We start from the raw sequence: 23,475 nt of genomic DNA, 5'->3' as shown, positions 1-23,475 counted from the left end.
GGAGGATGTGGGGTCAGCTCCCTTGAGTGAGCRAAAGACTGAAACCCGAGCTCTTCATCTCACTGTCAAATGTCCTAATGTGAACCACTAGATAAAAGAGGTGACCTCCATAGAAGAGACAACCACCTGCTGGAATTAAGCCCTTCATATTATTTCCCAGTATCTAACCACAAAAAGTTTTAATTCTGTGCAAATGCTACACTTTCTTCAATAGTGGAGACCAGTTTTCCTGACCAATTGAGGAAGGGGATTACAGTTGGGTTGCTACAGATCAAACTATTTTCATCCAACAGTACTTCTAAACATTCTTGCAGCCCTAGTCTTCACAGGATAGTATCCTGAAGTTTATTATTTAAATCAGCTAATGCTAACTAACCAAGAAATGCATTAATACCGACTTGCTGCCTTTGGAACAGCAGTCACGGCACGAGCCCAGCAACAAACTCATCTTCAGTTCTCCTTCCACCAAAGACTGCAATGTGGAGTGTCACCTCATGGGATACAGAGCTACAGGGAAAAATAGTAAGTACTGACTTGCTACTGTGCAGCCTTCCTAATGCATGCTAGAGTCTCAGCTTCTTCCTGGGAAAGCTGTTTTACCAGGACAAAATTCTCTTAGCGTATTCTCAAGATTTCCAAATCATTGGCAGGAATACAAAAGAATCTTAAATGAAAAATATAATTACAGGAGAGTCCTGAAGAATCTCTAAAATGCAGACTGATGAGACCAGGAAGACTAATAAAGCCTTACAGAAAATCATGAGGGGGGGTAAGAGGGGAGTACTTTCTACAAAATAGGCAACTACTAGATAGCCACAGCTCTTGAAAAGGTGTCTCATTTTACAAACTATTCAGTGCTGCACTAAGGTTTCCCTTCACAAGTTAAGATTTTGAATCCACTCTGCTGTTACCAGAAGGGCAAACAGCAGTTTGCATCTTACACAGGGAGGATGAGCTTCTCCTCTGCACTGAGATACAACTCCAAACTCAACACATTATTCAACCACAAGTTTTGTCTGTTCTGCCCAATTAGTTTGGAAAGGCACCACTTGTGTGGTTCTGGCCACATGTGCCAGAACCAAACTGAACTAAGCCATAACCATTTACTTCATTTTAACAATGTTAAAGGGAAGAACTAGCTCAAGGCAAGAGCTTGACAGGACTAAGGAGTGCTTTAGCAGGTACATAACTAGAATCTCACTAACAATTAGATACTGAAGTGTCAGAATACAGTCTTTATTCAGAAAACATAAATCCTACAAAATTGCAGGAAGAAGATTCTAAAAGAAAAACTAAGACAAAATACTTTATTTTAATACTATTTGCTGTATTATAAACCATAATGGCATACATTTATAAATGCTTTTTTATTGCTGTTTCAGAATTTTAAAGGGGTAGGTTTACAGAAAATTTTCTTTCAGAAGGTGGAAGTTTGGCAATTTTTACCTGATTTTGCCATTTCACGATGGTTGCAGTACGGAATATCTTGATGAAAGGAATTTCAGCTGAAACCTATTCTATCATTTCTACTTCCTGGAGCTTATTCTGCAGCACTTCAGAGACCTCGAAGACATCACCGTGTCTCTGTTGCATGAGATACAGTACAGGTACAGTTTCTTCTCAGGATTTCAAAAATAATTAAAGGTAAGATAAAACAAAGGAAGAATGGAGGAAAGAAATATGTGACAACAGCAACAGGGATCTGTTACAAATCAACTATGAGCACATTTAAGTCTGTTAAAAGGTAGATCTTTTTCCTTGGTGTATGTTTATCTTAGCTACAAAGTTAATTTGATAGAATAACCCTGGGGCTCTTTTATTCCAGATCAGCAAAATGGCCAAATTTTATCCATTTTGTTACAGAATTGCTATATTTCAACCCCCTCCCAGAACTTAAAGTTGTCCTGTTCTTTTTTAAAATTGTGGTGGGGATAATGTCTGATGAAAATTAAAGCAACCTCTGCAGTTCTGCTGAAAGTTCATTCAAACTTGACAGGACAAGGCTTCTAACTACTGTTTTAGCTGTTAACTATCAGCAGCAGTTCAGAAGCTTCCCTGGTTATATTAAGCAAAGTTCTACAAAAAAAMCCACCAACCAACCAACCAACAAAGAAACAGAAGGCAGGCAGATTACTTCACTGTAGAAAGAGCTGCCCCTCCTTTCTGGAAGGCTAAATTGCCTATAGTCTGTGCACAGTAGCCAAAAAGGGCTCTAATGGAGTACTCTGATACTCCCTTCACAGTGTTGTTTTAATCCACCCAGCCGTTACAGGAGGTGGTTTCGTTACAGGAGGTGGTTAGAAAGTGCTCTCAACCTGAGATGCTAAAATATGTTGTAACAATTCAGCGAGGGTGGGGGGACATAGTCAAGAGAATATCTAGGCATGGATAGTCAAGTATCACACCCTGTTAGAGCTCACTTGCAATATTTTTCTCAACTGCATTAATATCATATTTGGCTGATAATGTGGAGATTGCTCCCTCCACATTCCCTCCCCTCTTGGACAGACTGTTGAGCACCACAATGTGCTTGTGCTCTGCCGAAGTCCTAGAGCTCAGCTCTCCGCAGGCTTCACGCTAACCAGGTCCAGGTGAAGTGCATCTAGGCAGTGCCACTCCAGACAACACAACGCTGAAAAAAGAAACACACAAACATTCCTCTTTTCCCCCCATGGCATGCTTAGAAGACAAAACCACTTCTTACAGGAATTGCCTATACAGCCTCCAAAGCAGCAGGCAGAAAAATAACAATGATAGTCATTATTCCCCCATTTTTCTTCCCGAAAGCAGAAGCTATTTCTTATGCACTAAGATAATCACAAACAGAAAACAATAAGGGTACATTAGGTTGGAGAAGGAATAATTCCTGCACAGATACCATACTAATGATTAAATATATTAACATAAACATGTATTATTTATGAATGAAATGCATAATAACCTATCACCACTACCCTGTTTAGTGCACTTACAGTTTCCAGAGTGAGGAAAATACTCATGAAGCACAAACAGTTTGTCATTTTATCAACAGCTCTCAAATCTCTAAAAATACTTTTAAACTACATCCATAACAATTACAGACCACAGCCATGTTTGCCTTGTGATTACTTTAAAGCTAAATAAACCTTCTCTTTGAAGCAGAAACAAGTCTTTTGAAGTTTTTACCAAGTTTTTGACCACAACTTTTATATATAAGAGCATAGATTTAAACTTATTATACCCCAACTAGGATCATTTTTGGAAACACTTGGCTTACTTCTTAGATGGGTTTCCATTTGATTCAATCATAGTAATTGTACAGCTCTTATAGTACTAGGAACTAGTCATAAAAACAAAGAATATTGCAGAGGTTTCCATTTATAGATGGCTGGGTTCAGTTTACTGATCTTGCAACCAAAAGCAGGGTAAGTCATTCTTTTCCTCTCAACACCACACTGTAGAAGAAATCAGAAGTAGCAACAAGTGACATGACTTCTCTTTTCCTGATTTCACATATGTGTGTGTATATATATATATATATATATACATATACACACACACACACACATATATATATATCCTCTTATCTTAAACCTATTATATCATTCTTAAGTCCCAGCTCTGAAAAAACTAACACTACACTTGCATCCTCAGTCCCATCTTTGCATTCACAGAGACTTCATTAACTGCATGTATTTCCTGAAAAATTACTTTAGGACCACATCAATCCTGAAGAAAGACTGAGGCCCAGATCAGCATCACCTTCAGCAAGCCCATGGGAAGGGATGGTGTTTGACAACATTTGGCAGCCGCAGAGCCATCTGGGCAGGTTAGCCCCTCGTGATGCGAACACAGGCTGTGACTTGTCTAATCTTGGGACATCTCAAACTCCTCAGGGGGGCTGGGAGGGGGCTAGAGCGGCCAGCAAAACAAAACACCTAACAGAGGCTCAGACAACACCTGAAGTTTTCTAAAAACATGGCACCATCTGGAACACCAGATCATCAAACTGTCAAACAGAAGGATGAGGTTGAGGAAAAAAAAAGGACACACTAAGTTCAGAGAAGAGTGACAATGATCTGCCAGAGAGAAGCTGAGGAAGATCACGATTGTATAAACTGGGAGTTGCAGAATAAATAGGGACAAATACGTTAATAGGAAAGGAGAAGAGAAATTTTGGATACCCATCTCAAGTTCAGGAAGAAAGGACCATTATGGAAATTAAGCCACAGTAGAAGGAATACTTTTTTCATATAAGCAGATAGCCTGCTGAACTCATTGTCACAAGAAATTAGTGGGCCTGGAACATAACTCAACCTATTTGTACTCTATTATATGTGGGACAGTATCTAGTTTTGCTGTAATGCTAGTAATGGTATTAGAAGTGCTATTAAATATCATGTGTAAGGTTTTATTACAGTCTAATTACAAAGGATCATGAGAGGTAAGAGAAGATTCATTATTTCCTCTCTGTCTCCTGTGGTGTTAAAAACCTTTTCCAAGGCACTAAGCACTGGTTAAGTCAGAGACTAGTTACCGGATTAGTAGTGCCACAGGTATGACTCAGGTGTAGAAATTCTCTGACTTCCTTTGTTTAATATGGGGGGGGGGGGCGAGAAAAAAAAAGAATCTATGTGTGTGATAGCAGGGAACAGGAAGAAATGGCCCAAGCTGAATCCTGGCATGCAAATTTAAAATCCCAATTCTCAAAGAAAAGAAAAAGGAGTAATTTACAGTTGGGGGTGCCTACAGCTTCCCATTACATGGCTCTTCACTGCTTAGGAAGCTTGTGACTCTTTAGACCTTTTGTGCTGAAACTCGATATATAGAGTTCAGGCTTAGTTTTTTGAGGAACTGCAGCCAAAACAACCCAGTCACTTCCAAGAATGTAGCTGCGGGAAAAAAAGGACCTTTTATTTGAAGAACACAGGGAATTGAAACTGGTCCCAGTGTATATGTGTTTCACTACCCAACTTCTGAGTTCTTAACTTGGAATCTTGATGCTGCCTTTCTGCAAAGTTCTATCTCCTGGTTCTTACAGGTCAGGTGAAATACATACATTACCCTGATCATCGTTTTGCAAACCTTTCCATTTAAAATTAATTATAACAGAGGATTTGAACTATTTGTATAAGATAAACTTTGTGTTCTACAGCATCTTTCCATCTATCCAAAAGGGCCGATTCTCATTTTGATACAAAGGAGAATTAAATTGCAAGCTCAATTTAGCATTAATGGGGACAGGAAGTATAGCACCCTAAGATAAAGTATCTACAACATACATAACTTATCTGTACAGAACAAGCTGGCAGGACAGTTATGTCTTTAGCAAACCAGACTCAATATAAAAGGGATTTACTTGCATGCAAGAACATTTGCAGTCTCTATGTAGTTTTACTTTGAATAGATTTAACATTTAACTAGTTCAACCACATTAATCCTTGAGCTCCAGACTCCTGGAAAAGTATTTATCATTTTTCATTTAGAACCAAAAATGACATTTGCAGCAACAAAAGGAAGRATTTCAAAGAAGTATATGCAAATTTTAAAACATCATTATCTAAACAAATACAAAAGCCTCCCAACTTTCTCAAAAAGTAAGATTCATGGCAAGACTACATTTTTCTCATTTATGTCAGAATGAATTTTAAGCTTTAAAAGCCAGCACTTGGGGCAGCTTTTTCTGAGATAGGAAAGCCCATCATTTTTGCAATATTCCAACAGCAAAGGCTAAATTGTAGCAATAATCATGAAACACCCCAGTCAGAAGGAGCTCTAGATTGAAAATTTAAATGAGAAACCAACTTAGCCCAGTTACTGATAATGCAAGTTAATTAAGAGCATTTTTGAACATTTGTCCTATTTTTTTGCTGCGATTTCCAGGTTCTTTAAAGAATTCCCTTACATGCTCCAGGGCACAGGATTAGCTGCCCTTCATGTAAATCCTTCATCTGGTAGTTACAATTTTAAAGTTACTCTTGACATAAAGATCTACAGAAATGGAGTAAAGGAAGATGTGTTTCACTGCCATTACACTCACTTTACTAATGGAGATCGGCAGATGGGTGTTTGTACGGCTGATCCATCTCCAACTGTCTCCCACTCCCCACCGCTGATCACCAGCCTCTCCTCTCCACTGCCTCCTGCCCACTGTCTTCTGTAATTTCAGACTGTATCCCTCAAACAAACAAACAAAAAACCCTACAACTCCCCACTCAAATGTTAATCCAAGAAAGGAAAAAAGGATGAAGCAGCTGGAAAAAAAAAAAYCCAAATCCAAAACAAGAGAAGCCCTGAACCTTTACATCTCCCACTTTAAGCTAGTTTAAAATATGCAGAAATGTTTTGACATTTTACCATGTGTGCATTTTGCTAAGAAGGTACATATGGACCAGCAGGCAGGGAGGTTGCCACATTTTATTATTCTGAGTAATTCCTATGTAAATTGCTATGGCACCTGGTCTCCAGTTCTGGTTCAGGAATGTACAGCTCACTCTTTATCTTGACATAACTTTGTCCCTCTCACAGGCCACTGGAAATCTGAGACTAATGCAATAGCTCCACAATCGCTATAGCTAGCAAAATTCCTTTGGAAGCAGAAGCCTTCTCTTTACTTTGGATGGAAGTGAGAGGAAAAACTCTACATTCTGCAACAAGATATGATGCCTTTAAAATAGCGTATGTATTGACTTGTGAAACTAATTCTTAAAGTGTACCTCCTATTAGCATAATCAGCTCCCCTCCCCAAGTAAACCACAGAATACTATTGAAAAATGCACTATCACAGTTACTAAGTGAGGTGTGTTAGAAACCGGCTCAGAATAGCAATAGCGATGTACAAAACTACTCATGTTCCCTCCATCCAGGTCCTCCCCCTTCCCTGGATAGCTGCCATCTTGCAGAACTCAGGAAAGAGGCGGCCATCTCCCGCTCCCCACGTGGAGAATTACGATCCCTCTCCAAGAGGCAATATTCCACATACTGGAAAGAGGTAGTGACAGGTAACTTGTCTCAAAAACCTGCTACAACAGCTTGAGTGAGTCTCATCTGACTTTTGGGCCTGAACTCAAGTATTCCTTCATCTCCCCAATTTCTTCCCTCATACTTTGCCAAAGCACCTATCTTTTTTTTTTTTTTTTTTTAATTTTACTCTCCCAGCAAGACCTCAAAATATCCATTGTACAGCAACTTGTTCTTTCTGTACCACATTCAATTTGCATTTCCCAATTTAACAGTTCTTATCTTTTCTCCCATCAATTGAAACTTCCACTGTCAGCTCTCCTGGCCCTCTTAACCAAGTGCATCAATGTACTTGCAAGAACTCACATTACAAACTTATGTGCTTGTTAAAGCAAAACTTGGAATGAGTTGCAGAACATTTAACTAAATACACAGTCACAAATAAAGGAAGTCAGATGAAAGAGGGAGAAAGAGCTGGTCATCATTTTCATATTTCATTAATTTCTATAGCACTCTCTATTTATTATAGCATTTTACATACTGCCCTTCAGTTAGGAGAGACTCAAATAGGGCACTTAGGGCACTAATGAGAGGCAGTGCAGCTACCTACAGAGGTGAAACATAGCAATTGTTTTTAAAATAGCACCAACAGGTCAGGTGGAGCGAAGAAAACCCTGTTCAGCYGAGACTGCAGGATACAGTTCCTGGAACCGGACTCTAAGCAGGCCACCAGGTTAAACACCTGCCTTGTGCACTATGTGCAAAGCCACAATTTCTTCAGTAAAATGTTGGCACTTGCCAATGTAACACCTTTACAACTCAAACAAGACACTCAGCTTCCTTTTCCTCAGTTCARTCCCTCTCTGAGGGCTCTTATCCTCCTTGACCTACTCTTATCCTCCTTCATCCTACCACCACCTCCCGCTTCTTGTCCTGATCTGTTTTGTCCTCAGCCTGGTTCAGCCTTGCCATGTTGTGACCTTCACCTGAGTCTAGGTCACCTCATTATTTTCTCTGCACACACAGTTGCATATGTTCCTTCCTTCTCCCCAGTCTCAGACTGGGACAATACAAAAAACCCCAACCAAACAAAAACAAAAACACACCCAAAACATGATCCCAGCCTTTAAGGAAAACTCAGGTTAAACAAAAAAAGCTCTGCAGTGTCACATCCCAAGCAGGCACATCCTGAAATACAAAGACGCATATTATCATATTTAATTATAGCACAGCCAAACGGCTTTCGGGTCAATGAACTTACGACATCTCCTGTGGTTTAGTTAAAAACTTCTTTTGACTTCTTTGCTTCAGTCCACTCTCTCCCTTATTACACATTACACTGTGGGGGTTTTTTCTGCTTGTTTCAGTGTATGTTTTTTGTTTTAGCTTCAACAGTTCTGCCTTCTGCAGGCTCTTTCCTGCTCTGGCTACAATTTCCGTCTCAACCTTTATTAAAAAAAAAAAAAAGCCCTCTGTTCTCTTCCTCAGCTCACCCACACTCCGACATGCGCTCACCCGAGCTCTGAGGTTTGCTTGTGGTTCGCCACCTGCACGCTGGGCTTGCAGGCACTTCCAGGCAGCTCAGCTTGCTCTCAATGCCCCATGCGCACCAGGACAAAGCGAGCCCATCCGGCTGCTGCTCCTCGTTCCCCTTCTTCTGAGAAGGGCAGCAGTGGTCCCCGGACATGCTGCGCTGGAGCCAGCCCTGCCCTCCAAAGAATGGGCTGGCTGCAGCTTTGCTCTGCCAGACATGATCAGCTCACCCCAAGCAGACAAGCAGGTTTTATTTATTTCCAAACAAACTCACTCCACTGAAGGCGGGAGGAAAGCAGTACAGAAAATGAAATAATCGCAGACATACTGTTTCTAACAAGTCTGTATTGGGGAAATCTTCACTTCACTCCATGCAAAGCCTACAGTACCAATCCACTTCGGGGCTATTTTGTTTGTAAGAGACRGCACCGTCCTCCTCAAGGCTGACTTCCTCACCTGTGCGCATTCACGGTGCCCTTGCTGGCCATTTCATTAGCCAGTATGAAGCTTTCCTGTTACTTCTTCAGCTCTCAGCAAGCGTAATTCTGAAGGTCAAAAGACATACTACTAAAAATGCAGTTTACTTGCAAGTAAGCAGAGAAAGGATAAAGCATGCTTGTTACTGGGGCAAAAACCTGCAAGTGCTGGCTATTTTAAAGCCCACGGTTGATGCTAAGATCCATCACTTTGGAGAAGGAGTCCATATAGTTGTAAGAGCACAAGCAACATCTCCCCAGACTGCCCACTACATTGACTTTTTCCCTTAGCAGAAAAGTAAGTAAAGGTGCTTTTCATGGCTATGGGTTCCCTAACCTCTCCAACAAAACACCAGTCAGACATTCCCATTAGTCTGGGTTGCAGTGACTTTTGTGGGCTGAAACAGCTCAGAGACTGACAGCACAGACCAGCAGATTGGTGGGGGGAGGAGGGCAAGGAGAAATGCATACAGATAAAACTGAAATCCTTGTTTTAAGTTTGTGATCTTTAGAAGTGCTGGGAAATAACAGAGATGTGGCATTTTCTCCTGCAGATTTCAGCAGAGTTTTGCAAKCAAGATTTTCATTGTACCAAGACACAACAATACTGAAGTGATGGCTGCATTATACTCCACAGGTAGAATAAAAAAAGGTCTTAATAAAACAATGCATGATGACTGAAACAATTTCTGTTATTAAAGAGGAGAAAAACCTCAACAAGACAGGCATCTATTCTCTTTTCACAGTGTTTTCATGGCACTGATACTTTAGTCATATATGTAGTACCATAATCCTGCTTAAAAGCATCTTTCAGAGACTCTGATGCAAGTGTACCAGAGCTGTACTTCATACATTTTTTTATTTAATAATTTTTCTGTCACATGCTGTTTTAACAGACAATGAGTCTCCCTGAAATGAATCACAAAATGATTACAGCATCTCCACAGCAAACACTACTGCAGTGAAACAAATTATTCAGCACTAAACCTGCATACTAACAATCTTAYATAAAAACAAACAAAAAAGATAAAATTAAGACCAAAAGACTGTATGTTCTATTTGGGAAATGTTTCTTCTAGCTGGAGGAAGAGAAGTTTCATGCAGCGTTAACATCTGCATTAGCCAGAGAGAAAACTTCTCCCCCCCCTCCCCCCAAAAAAAAGAAACAGGGAGAGAGAAGAGGAAATGGCAGAAGGCAGATAATCTCTATTTTATATTGACAGACAAAGCGACAATGGAAAAGACCAGTGTTCTCTTGAGTCTTCAGGAAATTGGTCACAGGATGTGTCCATTTGAATTTAGTAAATTAAGTGAGAGTGCTGTTTGTTTGTATCCTGAAATATAAACCAGATTTTTCTTAAAGTTACAACTACAAGCAGTGTGATATTTTTTAGATGCTTTTACTATTTGTATTTGAAGAATAGACACATATTTTTATGTCTAGAAGCAATGATATAAATACAGTTTGATATACATAAAGCATTTATGACCTGGTTTACTTTACTCCATTAAGCCAAAAGAAGAAAACCTCTCAGACACATCTGGCCTGTTTTTTGTTTAAAAAAGCAAAACCAAAATAGCAACTCCAAGTTCCATCAAAAGGCTTTCATATAACCTTTTCTCAAAGTACAGTATAAATGTTTACCCACCTCTCTCAAAATGTCATCAACATCATGTTGGGGACATGCAGTATGGGCACTGAATCAGCTTTTATTAATACAAAAATATTAATGAGAACAGGATGTGTTTTTTTTCTTTTAAAGAGTGTTTCATCAAGTGTCCGGATATTTCTGACCTGGGGCTTCTTTTTTTTTTTTTTTAATTAATAAAGCATAAACAGATTTTACAAACACACTTGGGATTATATAAGATTTATTCTGTGGCTTTAAAAATATTTCTACTTCAAATAAAAGTCAACCGCCAAACAAGGTCTCCTCTCCCCTAACCTCCTTCCTTCCTTCCACAATCCTCCCCCCTTACCTTCTTAAAACAAGAGGTGGTAACAGCTAAAAACAAAAGAAAAAATGATTCTTCCTCCCTGTAAATTGGAAGAACAAACAAACAACTTTTCAGCCTTCTATCTGATAGCTTGTCAAGTCTGTCACGTTTAATTCAAAAAGCATTATGACACTGAAAAACAGTTTTACAAAAAGGCAACACGGAACTTAACTTTTCCTTTTTACTTCTATTTCTAAAGTTCAGCTAATTGACTGCAACATTGCCAACTACTCTACAACTGCCTTTATGCCTTATATTTCTTCATATTCTGTCAGCACAAATGAAAAAAATGCATTTCAATTCATTTAACAAAGGGCTCTTTTACAAACACCTCACTTATCAAGTAAAAGCCATATTTAGTTTCTTTCTTGTGCGCCTTGTGTGTATCCTATAATCTTGCTTAACAGCACAAGTGCATTTCATAATATTCTGTTACCTCCATGGTAAAAATTCCAGATATTTATACAGTTCCCTGGAGTCTTTTGCTGAGAGCCAGAGAAGGACGACCACATGGTTAGTTTGGTTTTTGACATGTAGAGGGGCCTCCAAACAGTTTTCAGAGGTGTTTTGTTCCTCTGTTAAAAAAAAAAAAAAAAAGTATGTCCTGGGTTGTAAAGTTTAGAAAAATTAACCTGAGAGTATTAACTCAAATGAGATGAGGAAAGTGAGATCGCAGCCCTAGAGTTCTTCACAAAAATACATGGAAAGGGTGGTGATGGGTAATTCTGAAGTGCCCAAAGTCAAGGTTCTCAGCTTCCCCTAAACCTTTCAAGCACAGGTCTAAAATAAAACAAAGCAGCGTGCTAACATGCATGGGATTGCTTATTTTCTGACTTTACTTTGTGTTACCTGTAAAGAATGGTAAAATTTAACATATATCAATTAAAGGTCTGTTTTATAAACTTTTTAACTGAAGAGCTTTTAGTATGTTGCAGACCACACCTATAACTATTAGAGCATTTAAAAAAAATGAAAAAGAAAAAACTAAGCATTTGTTCCCCCCAAAACATAAGGTATGAGCTAGACAGTGCCTGAGTTTTGAGCTCTGCCAGGGTCCAAGTCTGCCTGGCACTATAACCCCCCCCCCTCCCCCCCAAACCAGCTCAGGTGTCACAGAAAGCCAACCTGCAGTTCAGACGATTTTTTTCCACACCTAGAACACACCATCCCACCAGAACGAACAAAGAGGCGAGGAGCCTGCAAATGCTTACACTTCTAACAGCAGCAAATTTCCATCCTGTATTTGCATTCATACAAAGGCTGGCTTGTCATCTTTGCCACAAGCGCTGCATGCAGCGGCAAATTAGGATGGTTCACGTGTGCTGACTTGCAACACAAGTTTGTAGCAAGACCTCTCTGTTTATTGGGTATGTTACTTTATATGGGAGCAACATGAAGCTTCGCTCCTCAGCTTTCTCTTCCCTTACTCCACCAGAGGTTTTGTACTCAAAGATCAGTGACATGTATTTGCATGACAAAAATATTAAGGTTATAAAATCATGTGCACAAACACTAGCCTTTCCAAAGCTATTGCTGGTTGTGGCACTTTCATTTTCCTGCCCTCCCCCAACCTGTTCATGAGTTCACAGAGATGCAGCTTTAAATTACATGATCACACAGAAAGTTCTCCACGAGACTACAGGCTCATTCAGTGCCTAAAACGACTGGTGCTTATTCAGTGTGGTCATTTAATACTCTTTTTTTTTTTTTTTTTTTTCCCTTTTTGGACAGGCAGTGTTATTTCACAAAATACTATTACCAGCCTGTTCTGAAAACAAAACTAGTTTACTCATGGGTCCCTGGGGTGCTCAGCACTTGAGTTTTTCCTCACAAAACATGCATTTTTTTTTACAGCATCCTGAGACATCAGAAGTATTGCCATTTTACAACAGGAACTGACAACGAGAAGATAAGATCAAAAGTGTCCTTTATTTAGGAGCCCTGTTTGAGACAACCAAGGCCTGGCTATTCAGTACACTCCAAGCAAAGATTGCATTGACTTAATTTGCAGTTGCACGTACTCCAGCGCTTCTCCATAGGCTGCAACCTGCAGCCTATTAGCATGGGTACACAGCAAAATAAGCCACTTCATAATTGTGTGCTCGAGCAGATCCTGTTTCCCAGATGCCTAGCTGACCCTCCCCTTTTTCTTCCTACAAACTTCCCCATCTCATTCCCATGGCACCTCCCAGTCCCTGGAACAAATTAAGCTGTGATTCTGCCGAAAACAGTCTCTCTTGCATTACAGTCTCAATCTAGGCCTGGGACAATCAATCTGGTACAGTGAAGGAAGCAAAGGTCTTGACAGGTGAAAAAAATCCCCCATGATCACATCATACAACTACAGACTGTAGTGTAATGCACAAACATACAYATGTTAACATTGCAAACACTTATGAATCCTTGACTTTAGGAAATGTTCTTTTAAATATGGCTATTTTAAGATTGTAAAAACTAAACTTTCCCATCCCCTGAGGAAATTTCATCACATGGGTGTCTGTAATTAATCAGCAGGGTGATGCACAATGTCTCCCATTCAAGCTCAGGGAGAAACTGAAAACTTAATGCTATTTCTATCTCTGTGCTAACCAGAATCAGCGAGGGTACAAGATGCTCCAGTTTTTGCCAGGTTTCACATCTTGTTGCTAACAGCGGAAGGAAAAAAAACAAACCCGCATTTCTTCAATTCAATTCCCTCCAGAGCCAGGAAGAAAGGCCAGTGGGTTCAGGTTCATCTGTCCTGTCTCATGCCATTTTCCCTCTTCTGCCTTGCCATGCCAGTCCTGCCTCCTCCCATCTCACTAGCGTAACTGCATGCTCTGCTCCTCAGGCTTCCCATCCCAATGGCAGCCTCCTTGCCCACGTCATCCCAATCAGACAAGCCAGCCTCTGGAATTCGAGACTTCTTGCTTAACCCAGTTGAAAGCCTTTTCCCTGCCATAGCTTATGTGGAAAGGCTAAAGAAATTTGTCAAGTTAATAAAATGAGAAAATGGGAAAGGAATAAACCAACAGCCTTGAAATACGGAAAAGGCTTTTACAAGGAGGCAAATTTTGTGCCAAGTAGCAGTGTATTTTACTAGAAAAAGTGATGCAGACAGGAATACCAGATAAACTTGCAGGGCCTCTGCCCTTTGAGTCTTCCTGTTTCTCCATGAGCACTGAAGATAATAGAAGAAGCTCTGTAGGAATTGAGATGTATGCTGAATATTAGAGAAATCTTCCCAACCATTAAAGTGTAGAAGAGACTACTTGGGCGTGCTGGAGATGCTCATCCCTGGAACTCTCTCAGAACAAGTTAGGCTATGGGGGTCAGGAGTGACTGGTGTTCACTGCATCCTAACATACACTCTTAGGGCAGATAAGAATTTTTTTTTWAAAAAAGATCTCTTCCAGACCTAAATTTCCACAATGCACAACTTTGTGCCAGTATCTGAAGCTGTTCTCAAAAAAGTAAGATTTATAAAATCTCACCTTGTACCCGCACTCCCTAATTTCAACACACTTGTGTGTTTTGTGGTTTAAGACTTAGCCTGAGTCTACACACATTTAAGTACATACATGTTACGGCAGTACTGGATACAGACACTACAAAAAGCCAAGTGAGATACTTGGTGAAGATTATGCACACACACTCCTCCCACTTAGCACCATTAGCAAACGATGCTGATGTACACGTCCTAACAGCAGCCAGAAAGCTCTAGACACGTGTTTGTAACTGAGCTGGCAATACAAGACTACTATTTTTCCTCTCTGCCATACCAATACTTAGGAAAAACAACTTCCCCTCAGAAGCAGTAGGTCATTAGTATAGAAGTATTTGAACTATTAGGAGCACCACATCTTTAAACACTTTACTCTCCTTCTCGATGAGTGTAGCAAGGCGCTCTTAAAAAGCAACAGAGCTGTTGCAATTACAAGTTCCCAACTCTCTGAAGTAGCTGTAAAATGATCTATTCTGGACATGTATTAACAGCCCACACAAACATATAACACAGGGAAGATTATAAAAATGAATGACTATGCTTGTACAGAATTTTTTTTCTAGACACTTGTTGTTACTGTTAGCAGTTTAGGTAAAGATGACTGGGAAGAAAAATCAGGGTTTTGCCAGACACRAGCAGCCACAGCTAAACCTACCGGAGTTTAAGGTGCTATCACCTTCTCTGCAGCGCAGGTAGATGACGCATGTCCACACTGTAGGTACCTGCAGCTCAGCCGACTTAAAGCTGTCAGAACATACATGTGCTAAAATGTCAGCCTAGGAACTGCAGCAACTGAGATGTGGACAGACGGATGCATGCACACACACACCCTTACCCTTTTCACCAAGAGCAGGGCTGACACTAGTCTGAGCCATTTGTTTGAGCAGCTTGAGAGAGGCAGACACATCCCTTCCCCTCTCTCACAGGCTGCTGTGTTAAACACGAGGGGAAAACCAACACAAATTAAACCTCAACATAATTATGAAGGTCCGACTCAGAAGAAGGCTTCTCCATTGCACCTATGAGGGCAGCCACCTCCCGCGGAAGGGCAGGCCTGAGATCGGTAACACATTAAAACAGACACTGTCAAATCTTGAATCTATCTGTTTGTTAGAGCCCTCAAGAGGATTCACACAGGGGGATGAATCACTTTCAGTTTAACAAAAGAAAATAACAAATTAAGCTAGGCTGGTACAACTTATCCAGCCCTACTCAATGAGACCAAATGTAGGATACTTATCTACAAAACATATAAAAGAGTAAGAGATGGTCAACAAAACTGACAAAAAAGAAAAATAAAACAGTTTGAGACCACAATAACGAATTCCCTCATCCCATGTTTAACAAGAACTCTTAAAAAACACTGAGTTTCCCACCCAAATTAAATTGCAGCAGTAAGTTTCTTCCCCTCCCTCCACCCCTCCTTTCCTATTTTCCCTGGAGGATTCATTTATCCGGAAGATGCCCAGTAAATCTATGTCATAGAAAAGGCAGCRTGTTGAGTGGGCTGGCTAAGAGGCACCTCCGCTGTTGTTGACAATGCCGAACAAATATGAAGGGTCAGAAGTCTGACACTCCCAGAGAAAAGGGCCCACCCCAGTCAAAACTGCCGGATTAAAATGCAGAGATAGAAACCTCAGCCTAGGCACAGAATGAAAAGTTCTGCCTGCTCCCCTTTCTTCCCTCTTCAGCCCCAGATTGCTCTTGCACTAAATAGTCCCTGCCATTTTCACTGAAATCAGACCAGCAAGACCTCAAAAGGGACCAGGCAGACACTTCCTGGAAAGGAGAATGAAAGAGTTACAAGTGAAACTTCACCTTTAGGATATTAAAAATTGCAGTTCTTAGGAAGAAGAGATTGAAAATTACTTTAAAATATTCTGCATATTGCCCACATGAATGAAAATGCAGTAAGGCACCTTTTCTGGTTACAAGTCAACCATTTCTCCGAAACATGTCAGAAGGAGCGTTACTTAGGCACAAACGCAGTCAATTTGTATCTCTAAAAGTGCTGCAACTGGCTCATCGAGCAGGTCTCTTAGATTGCTGGGCATGCCTAAAAGGCAAACTGGYCATCACTTTTTAAAATCCTCTATTGAGCATTGCTAGTTCAAGCAACTTGCTTTGCTTTGTTTTTTTTTTTAAATGAGATAATTCTCCACCAGCTCTATAAAAGCTAGAAAAGTAAGTAAGTCTAATGTCAAAGATCCTTCATGTAAAAGTTTTGTTTCTTCAGGTATTGAGCAGCTGCAGTTTTTAACTTCCCAGAAATAAGTGTCACAATTTAAAAACCAAGTTGTAATCACTGGGCCAGTAAAGTTTGGTTTCCTACAGATGTGTCCCCTTTACTTCCTACTCCCTTGGTCCCTCGAGTCTCCTCTCTCATCCACCCTTTTCTTCTACGTCTCCTGACACCCCAAAATGAGAGGGGAGCTATATCTGACAACACACACATGCTGATTTTGTTTGGCAGCAGTCAGTTGTCAACAATACAAAGCACCAATGTCTGACGTCCTTCAAGGAGAGTTAATGCATGGGGTGCAGACTGCAAGTCAGTGCATAGTACATGGGGTCTCCTCTATCCACCTACCTCTCCTCAAAAAGAATGATCGGGAAGATAATTCACAGCCTTCTTCAAATTTTCTCAAAGAGATCAACAGAATCCAAATTTGAGAGGGACAAATGAACAAACTGCAAAAGGCTTATGCCTATAAGAAATCTGAAATATATAAAATCCATGTTTTCTGCATTTATTTACTTTTCTAGATTGAAAACATCTATCCTTTTTAATGCTTTTTTTTTAAATTTTGCAACTTCCAGTCAGCTGTACTGGGCAATCCCGCATGCTAAAAGAGGGAAGGCAGACTGCAGACGCAGTTTCAGAAAGCCATAAAAGGGGCACAAAACCTGAAGTATCCATTATGTAGACCTGAAGATTTTGTTCTACTCCACATTACTAAGCTTAGTTTGTTTGGTACAATTTCTCCCTAAAGAAAGCAAATCTGTACATACAGAGAACATGAAATGGCATTAAAAAAAACAATCAACAACCCCCCTCCCCCAACCCCCAGGTGCCAACAAGGCACTTGAAATTAATTTTAGGACTGCTGGCAACTCATCATAAGTGAGCTCTAACAGAAATACCAAAAATTAGGTTAGCAGCTTCTTGTTGAACATAAGGTAAAAACAATCAAGAACTAATGCCAAGCAAGGATTATGCTGCTATTTTCAGGGCTCAGCCTTTACTATGCTAGTAACAAACATCATCCAGATCTCTCTCCTCTTGTGCCAAAAAGGAGTCAGATTCCTTCTTTAACATGTTTTTTCCCAACCTAGAAAAAAACTGTACAAGAACAGTTATCTATATATACATGCAATTGCACGTACTGTATCTCTGTTCCAAGCATGTGGGACATACTCAGATTTAAGTACACTAGAAATGCTAATTTGCAAGACAAAGTATTAGAGATTACAATAGTTTAGAATCTCCCTCTTCCACTTTTTAATACCATATATCCCATTCTTTGTGTCTTCAGTAGAGGTGACTGGTTTTCAGGTGCTAAAGAGCAATTCTTGACAACACTTGCACTTGGAAATTGCTCCARCAAAGAAGGTGAAGAAATACAATGAGCCAACTTAAAACAATAGCAGGCAAGAAGTGATATGCTTAGGGTTAGAAACTAAGAAGCCTCATTTCAAGCAGTAAGCCACCACGACTTTGTCAGAGAATGAAGTCACAGGGTAATGAGAACATTTGACTCATATCTTATCAATAATACAAAAGGAACATTTTGGACAGTTCTGGTGCACAGACGTACTGCACGCAGACAGGAAGCGGACTTGAACAGGCCAAGGTCAGCTATTTTGGACAACACACACATCTTTAGAAAGGTATGATACCTTCCCCATTTTGGTGAGGAAGGGCATTTGGTGAGCTTGTGTGTTAGGGCAACACTGACGGTGCTTTAACAATCGAGAAACACAGAGGAGACAAAGAGGTTTTAAATCACTAATTCCTTTTAAACAGTACATTGGGTTGGCCTCAACTGCCTGATACTGAGCAATGCCCCATCTCTTACCACTCCTTTTATAGAGACCTTTGCCTTTTCTTTCTTTCTTTCCCCCCTTTTTTTTTTGGCCAGAGAGATTAGAAACAATATACAAAGAAGTCAGTGTACTGCTTGGAAACATCTGCCAACATTAACAAAAGAAGAAAACAGAGAACATTTTTAGGCTCAGCCTCTGTTGCAGCAGTCTATGTATCAGCAATTTCAAAACAGCATATATTAGCAACAAATCGACTCTGCCAACTAGTCTTCCAGACAATACAGTATTTAAAATATCTGATGTATTTAAAATGTATTTATGCATGTAAAATACCTGATGTATTTAAAATGTATTTATGTATTTAAAATACCTGAGTCACACTGGTGGAACCTAACTCTAAAATGATTTGAATATCTTAGAGGTTTAATTGGAAGGTGCTAACAAACACAAATATATTTTTTTCACAAGAAAGACACTAGCTTTTGAGCTCTTCAGTGGCAGTTTCTGCAAGCCTAGACTTGAACATCTGCTACCCAATGAACCCAATTAAAGCAAATGCCATTTTCAGTACTGCCAGCTGCAACGTTTAAAAGCTCCAAACTCTGGCTCCTTTTTCCCCCTCCAAAATCATTTAAGTATTTAAACATTGGGGGTTGGTAATGCTCGCTTCCAGTCCTGCTGCCACCTCAGTTTCACACAAATGGGTATGCAGGGACTGGATACAGGAGACTGAAGGTGCTATTACCTACAGCAGGCAATAATTTCTTATGTTCAATTCTATTCCTTTGTCTACCAGAGCTCCTATCAAAATAATATACTTTATACTCTTCAGACTCAGTCACCTTTTGTGACTTCTCCAGTACCCTTCACAACAACGTAAATTTTGCACAACCTGTTTAAACAAATATTAAGTACAAGCTGATATACATCCCCCTCATCTTCGCAGTGAAACAATTTTACTCGCACTGCCACTGAACACCAGAATTCTCATGAGCTTTTCATGGGAATTAAGTCAAAAGTGGAACAAAAATCTGAAACATTTTAAGCTGTCACTATCTCCCCTGCGAGAGCTTACATATGACACAAAGAGATCCTAATCTCTGACTCAAAGCAAGGAAGTCAACAGAAGTGACTTTTCTGCTCTGGAAGGAACATGTACCCTCAGAAGACAGTAAATCGCACCTGAGCAGCCACTATGAGACAAGCATGAAGCAGTTCTTTGGCTCTTCTAATGGTCTCTTGGGAAGATTTGCACCACTTAAAAATTCAGGATGGGCTATTTATTACAACCCAAAGCCCAAACCCTACATTTCACTACATAATACAGGAATCAGTTTAGTAATAAGTCTTAATTTCAATATAGCTATCACATACCATTTTTCTACACTGCAATGATGGCTGAATAACCTGAACGGGCTGTATTATATAACATTCATTTCCTTACCAAAAAGGACCTCTTATTCAGCTCTGAGTTCCATTCAATTTATCCCACAGTGACAACTGTACAGAGTGAAAATATATAACTAATTCTCTGGGGCAGGGCAGGGCAAAAAATAATCCCTCTTTTTATTTTTTAATCACCATGAATATAAGCAGTTCTGCAGCATTATGATCAGAGCATTCCTGGCAACTATTAGCTCAAGGATAAATAGCTCATTTGTGTCAGGAGACGAGATGATTTGAGGATAAGGAAAGGAAGGTGAGCAATGGGGAAGACTGACGTAAACAAGCATGAAGACAGGATTGCTGTAAGCATGGTTATGCGACCAAAACAGACACAAGAAAGACCCCCAAAATAGTCTCTGACTGCTGCACTTAGTGCCACAGAGCCAGTAACAGTACCCAGAGAAAACCACAAGAGGAAAATACAGGCACAAACTGCAGCAGCAAACTAACACTACAGCCTCTCATAACCTGGCCCTAGTCAACAACAGTCAGTACCCATTCAACACTACATCAACATACCAGAAACTTAGGTTTCCACAGCTTTTAGGGAACCAGAATTTCCTAAACTAAACACAAACAGCTTACACATCAAAGCAAGCATAAGCCTGTGGAAGAGAGAGGCTTATGCCTTCAGCTGCTCTTCGCCACGGTGGCATGAGGAAGCCTGAGCTAAGCGATGGCAGCCACACAGACCTCAAAGCAACAGCAACTGCAGCACCAGTGCCATGTGTACGGCTTTGGTGCTGGTGGTGGGTTTTTTCTCCCCCTCTTAGTATTCCAACTATTTTGTTTTTTAAAGCAAATGTTCATTTAATCATAAGATTTCCATTTTGTGCATTAAAAAAAAAAAAGATCAAATACCACAGGAAGATTAAATCTYTAAAAAGCACATACTGTAGCTAGTCACATGTACTTCAGTCACCAATAGTAGCACAATATGTGATGAGAAGGTCTCAGAAATCCAGAGGAGAAGGAACACCTTCTAGGTTACTAAAMATCTTAAGCATGTGTTTTTGTCCCATAGTTCCCACCAGGCTCATCCAGGTGGCACACCTGCTGTTTCAATCCTCATATTTGTTACTGAACATAAACTTTAAAGTGGCTAACTTAGCTAATAGCTAAGGTATTATCCATGAAAACAGAATAAACACAATGCATCTGTTAGTATGTGTTGTTTCCTGTGCATTTTATTTGCTGTTCTACTAAAATAATCACTGTCATACAATCTTACTGCTTCAGGTTATCCTGCGATATGCAGCATGAAAGTTTGGTGCAGAAATTCACTACAGTAAAATGCTGCAGTGGTATACATATGTAAACACTGGTTTGGTTATCTGCTTGATTTAATTTAACCAAATCCTGTCTCTGTTCCAGTCCTTTTTGAGGTGACAGAGAAGCCTACCAGTACTCTAACGGTATGGCTCCCCTGCAAGGGAGAGTTTCCACCATCCCAACTTCAGGGAAGCAAAGACAAACTGACACAAGCTGAAGATTTGTCTCAAAATAAACAATTTAACTAACAGACAGGTGGAGAGGGGCAATTATTCCTCACTCTGCAGCCCTCGTGAGACCACATCTGGAGTACTCTGTCTGCTTTTGGGCTTCCTGGGAAGAAAAAGAGATTGATGTCCTGGAGCAAGTCCAGCGGATGACCCCCACGATGCTGAGGGGGCTGAAGCACTCGACATAGGAGGAGAAGCTGAGAGTGCCGCGTTTGTTCAGTCTGAAAAAGAGGAGGCTAAGGGGGTGGGCAGGATCTGTCTCCAAATACCTCAGGGGTGGTTGTGAAGAGGATGAAATCAGCCTCTTCTTGGAGGTGCACAGTGAAATGACAAGGAGACTCAAGGGGCAACACAGGAAATCCTATTAGATAGCAAGAAAGAATTGTTTGCAATGGGAATGATCACACGCTGGAAGATGTGGCCCAGAGAGGCTGCGCACTCTCCATCCTTGGAGACATTCAGAACTTGACTGGACACAGCCCTGAGTAACCAGATCTAACTTTGATGTTAGATCTGATTTTGAAGTTAGCCCTGCTCTGTGCAGGGATTGGACTAGATGATTTCCAGAGGTTCCTTCTAACCTGAATTATCTTGTGATTAAATTTTCAACGGAAGAATATCACTTCCCAGAGAACTATTAAAAAGTAATTTCAGAAGAGAAGTCTGTTAACTCTAGAGAGAGCTCAGTTATAGAAAATAAATTGTTACAATATGGTTAAAAAAAAAAAATGTTGGTGATCATTCCCTTAAAACAAAATTAATGTTTTTTTTTCCTCTAGGTTTACAGCATGAAATAAAACAAAGTCCAAAGCTACATACTTATACTGATATACACACTTTTAGAAGTTCCATACTAATAATCATATAGTAAATCTACATAATGTGGTTTGACTGCCATTTTCAAGACATTTTCTCAGAAATTGCACTTCAGTGGTGACCTATTGCTGATTATGCAAAAGATACTTATTATCGCAGTTTGGGGTGACTACATTATTGGCAKATATAGTTCTTTTTTCACTTGCAGATTTGTTTATACCTGCATTCTTTTCAAGATCTGCGATATTTCACTTTTGGAAGAGGGTGTAAACAGTTGTCCAGTGACACTAAGAAATCCACAGAAATGTATTAACACTTTGAAATTAAATTCAAGAGAGCAAGCATTAAACAAGTCTACTTTGAAAAGCTCTCATTGATCAAGAGGTACCCTCCCACTCTCATGGCAACATAATTTTAATGCCTATTGCATTCTTCTTTTAAAGGAAATAATTGAACATAAAAACTGCATACAATTGCAGCACCTTGTCATTTTAAAGCCTGTGGGTAGCTGTTATAGATGGAGCTCCCTAGGAGTATAATCACTCTTCTTCAGTGGGGCAGATAATCAAAAAGAAAAAAAAAAGAAAGAAAGAAAAAAAAAGAAAAGAAAAAAAGACGGTTTCTTTAAAGTTTAGCGGTATTTTTTAAAAAGGTAGTTTAAGTAAGCTTTGGTATTGTGAGAATGAACATCCATCTTATTAATCCACTCTCTCAGGTCATTTCTCTCATGTCTCTTCTTGTGTCAAAAAGTAAACTAAACTTTCTACAGCACAACACAGCACTGTGCAGATACACCCACAATAACTTGAACAAATTATTGTGGTTCTGGAAGTGGTATAGGCACATTAGCATGATACTCGTCCTGGACTGCTAAGGCTTTCATAATTCTCACACAYGAGCTATTTTGTTCATCTCTGCATAGTGCTGTATAGACATATCTGAAGTCTGAAGCCTACTCTACCCAAGGAAGTAAAAACAAAGCAAGGTTTTTTTTGATCCATCCTCCACATTCAGGTCCAGATTATTCTCAGCACAGTTCTGCTGTGCCACGTTAGCTCTGAAAGGACGACAACTAGTTTTAGTAAGACACAAGCTTATATGGCAAATCATTAAAGAGATGACCATAAAAGCACAGTTTGTCTGACTTGTTTGACATCTACAGCTATACATTCAGTTTCATAAAGACAGACAATTTTTTTTGCATGGAAAAAGAAAATAAACAACCTAACTTTAC

The 23,475-nt window shown here is 39.9% G+C and overlaps 1 protein-coding gene across 4 annotated transcripts in view; it reads right to left on the bottom strand.

The window, feature by feature from the left end:
* FYN (FYN proto-oncogene, Src family tyrosine kinase) overlaps nucleotides 1-23,475 on the bottom strand; it is a 139,974-nt gene that overhangs the window by 107,182 nt on the left and 9,317 nt on the right. The window contains exon 1 of one of the 4 annotated variants that reach the window (XM_026065557.1): nucleotides 11,383-11,462. The exons of 2 other annotated variants lie outside the window; for them this stretch is intronic. The gene's annotated coding sequence lies outside the window, so the exon portion shown is untranslated. Of the gene's footprint in view, nucleotides 1-8,200; nucleotides 8,321-11,382; nucleotides 11,463-23,475 lie in introns of those variants that run through there. One more of the 4 variants, XM_026065556.1, reaches the window with a different exon arrangement.

The sequence above is a fragment of the Apteryx rowi genome, unplaced genomic scaffold (assembly GCF_003343035.1).
Source record: "Apteryx rowi isolate R43461 unplaced genomic scaffold, aptRow1 scaffold_229, whole genome shotgun sequence".
NCBI classification, from domain to species: domain Eukaryota; kingdom Metazoa; phylum Chordata; class Aves; order Apterygiformes; family Apterygidae; genus Apteryx; species Apteryx rowi.
This window is presented reverse-complemented; position numbering and strand designations above follow the sequence as displayed.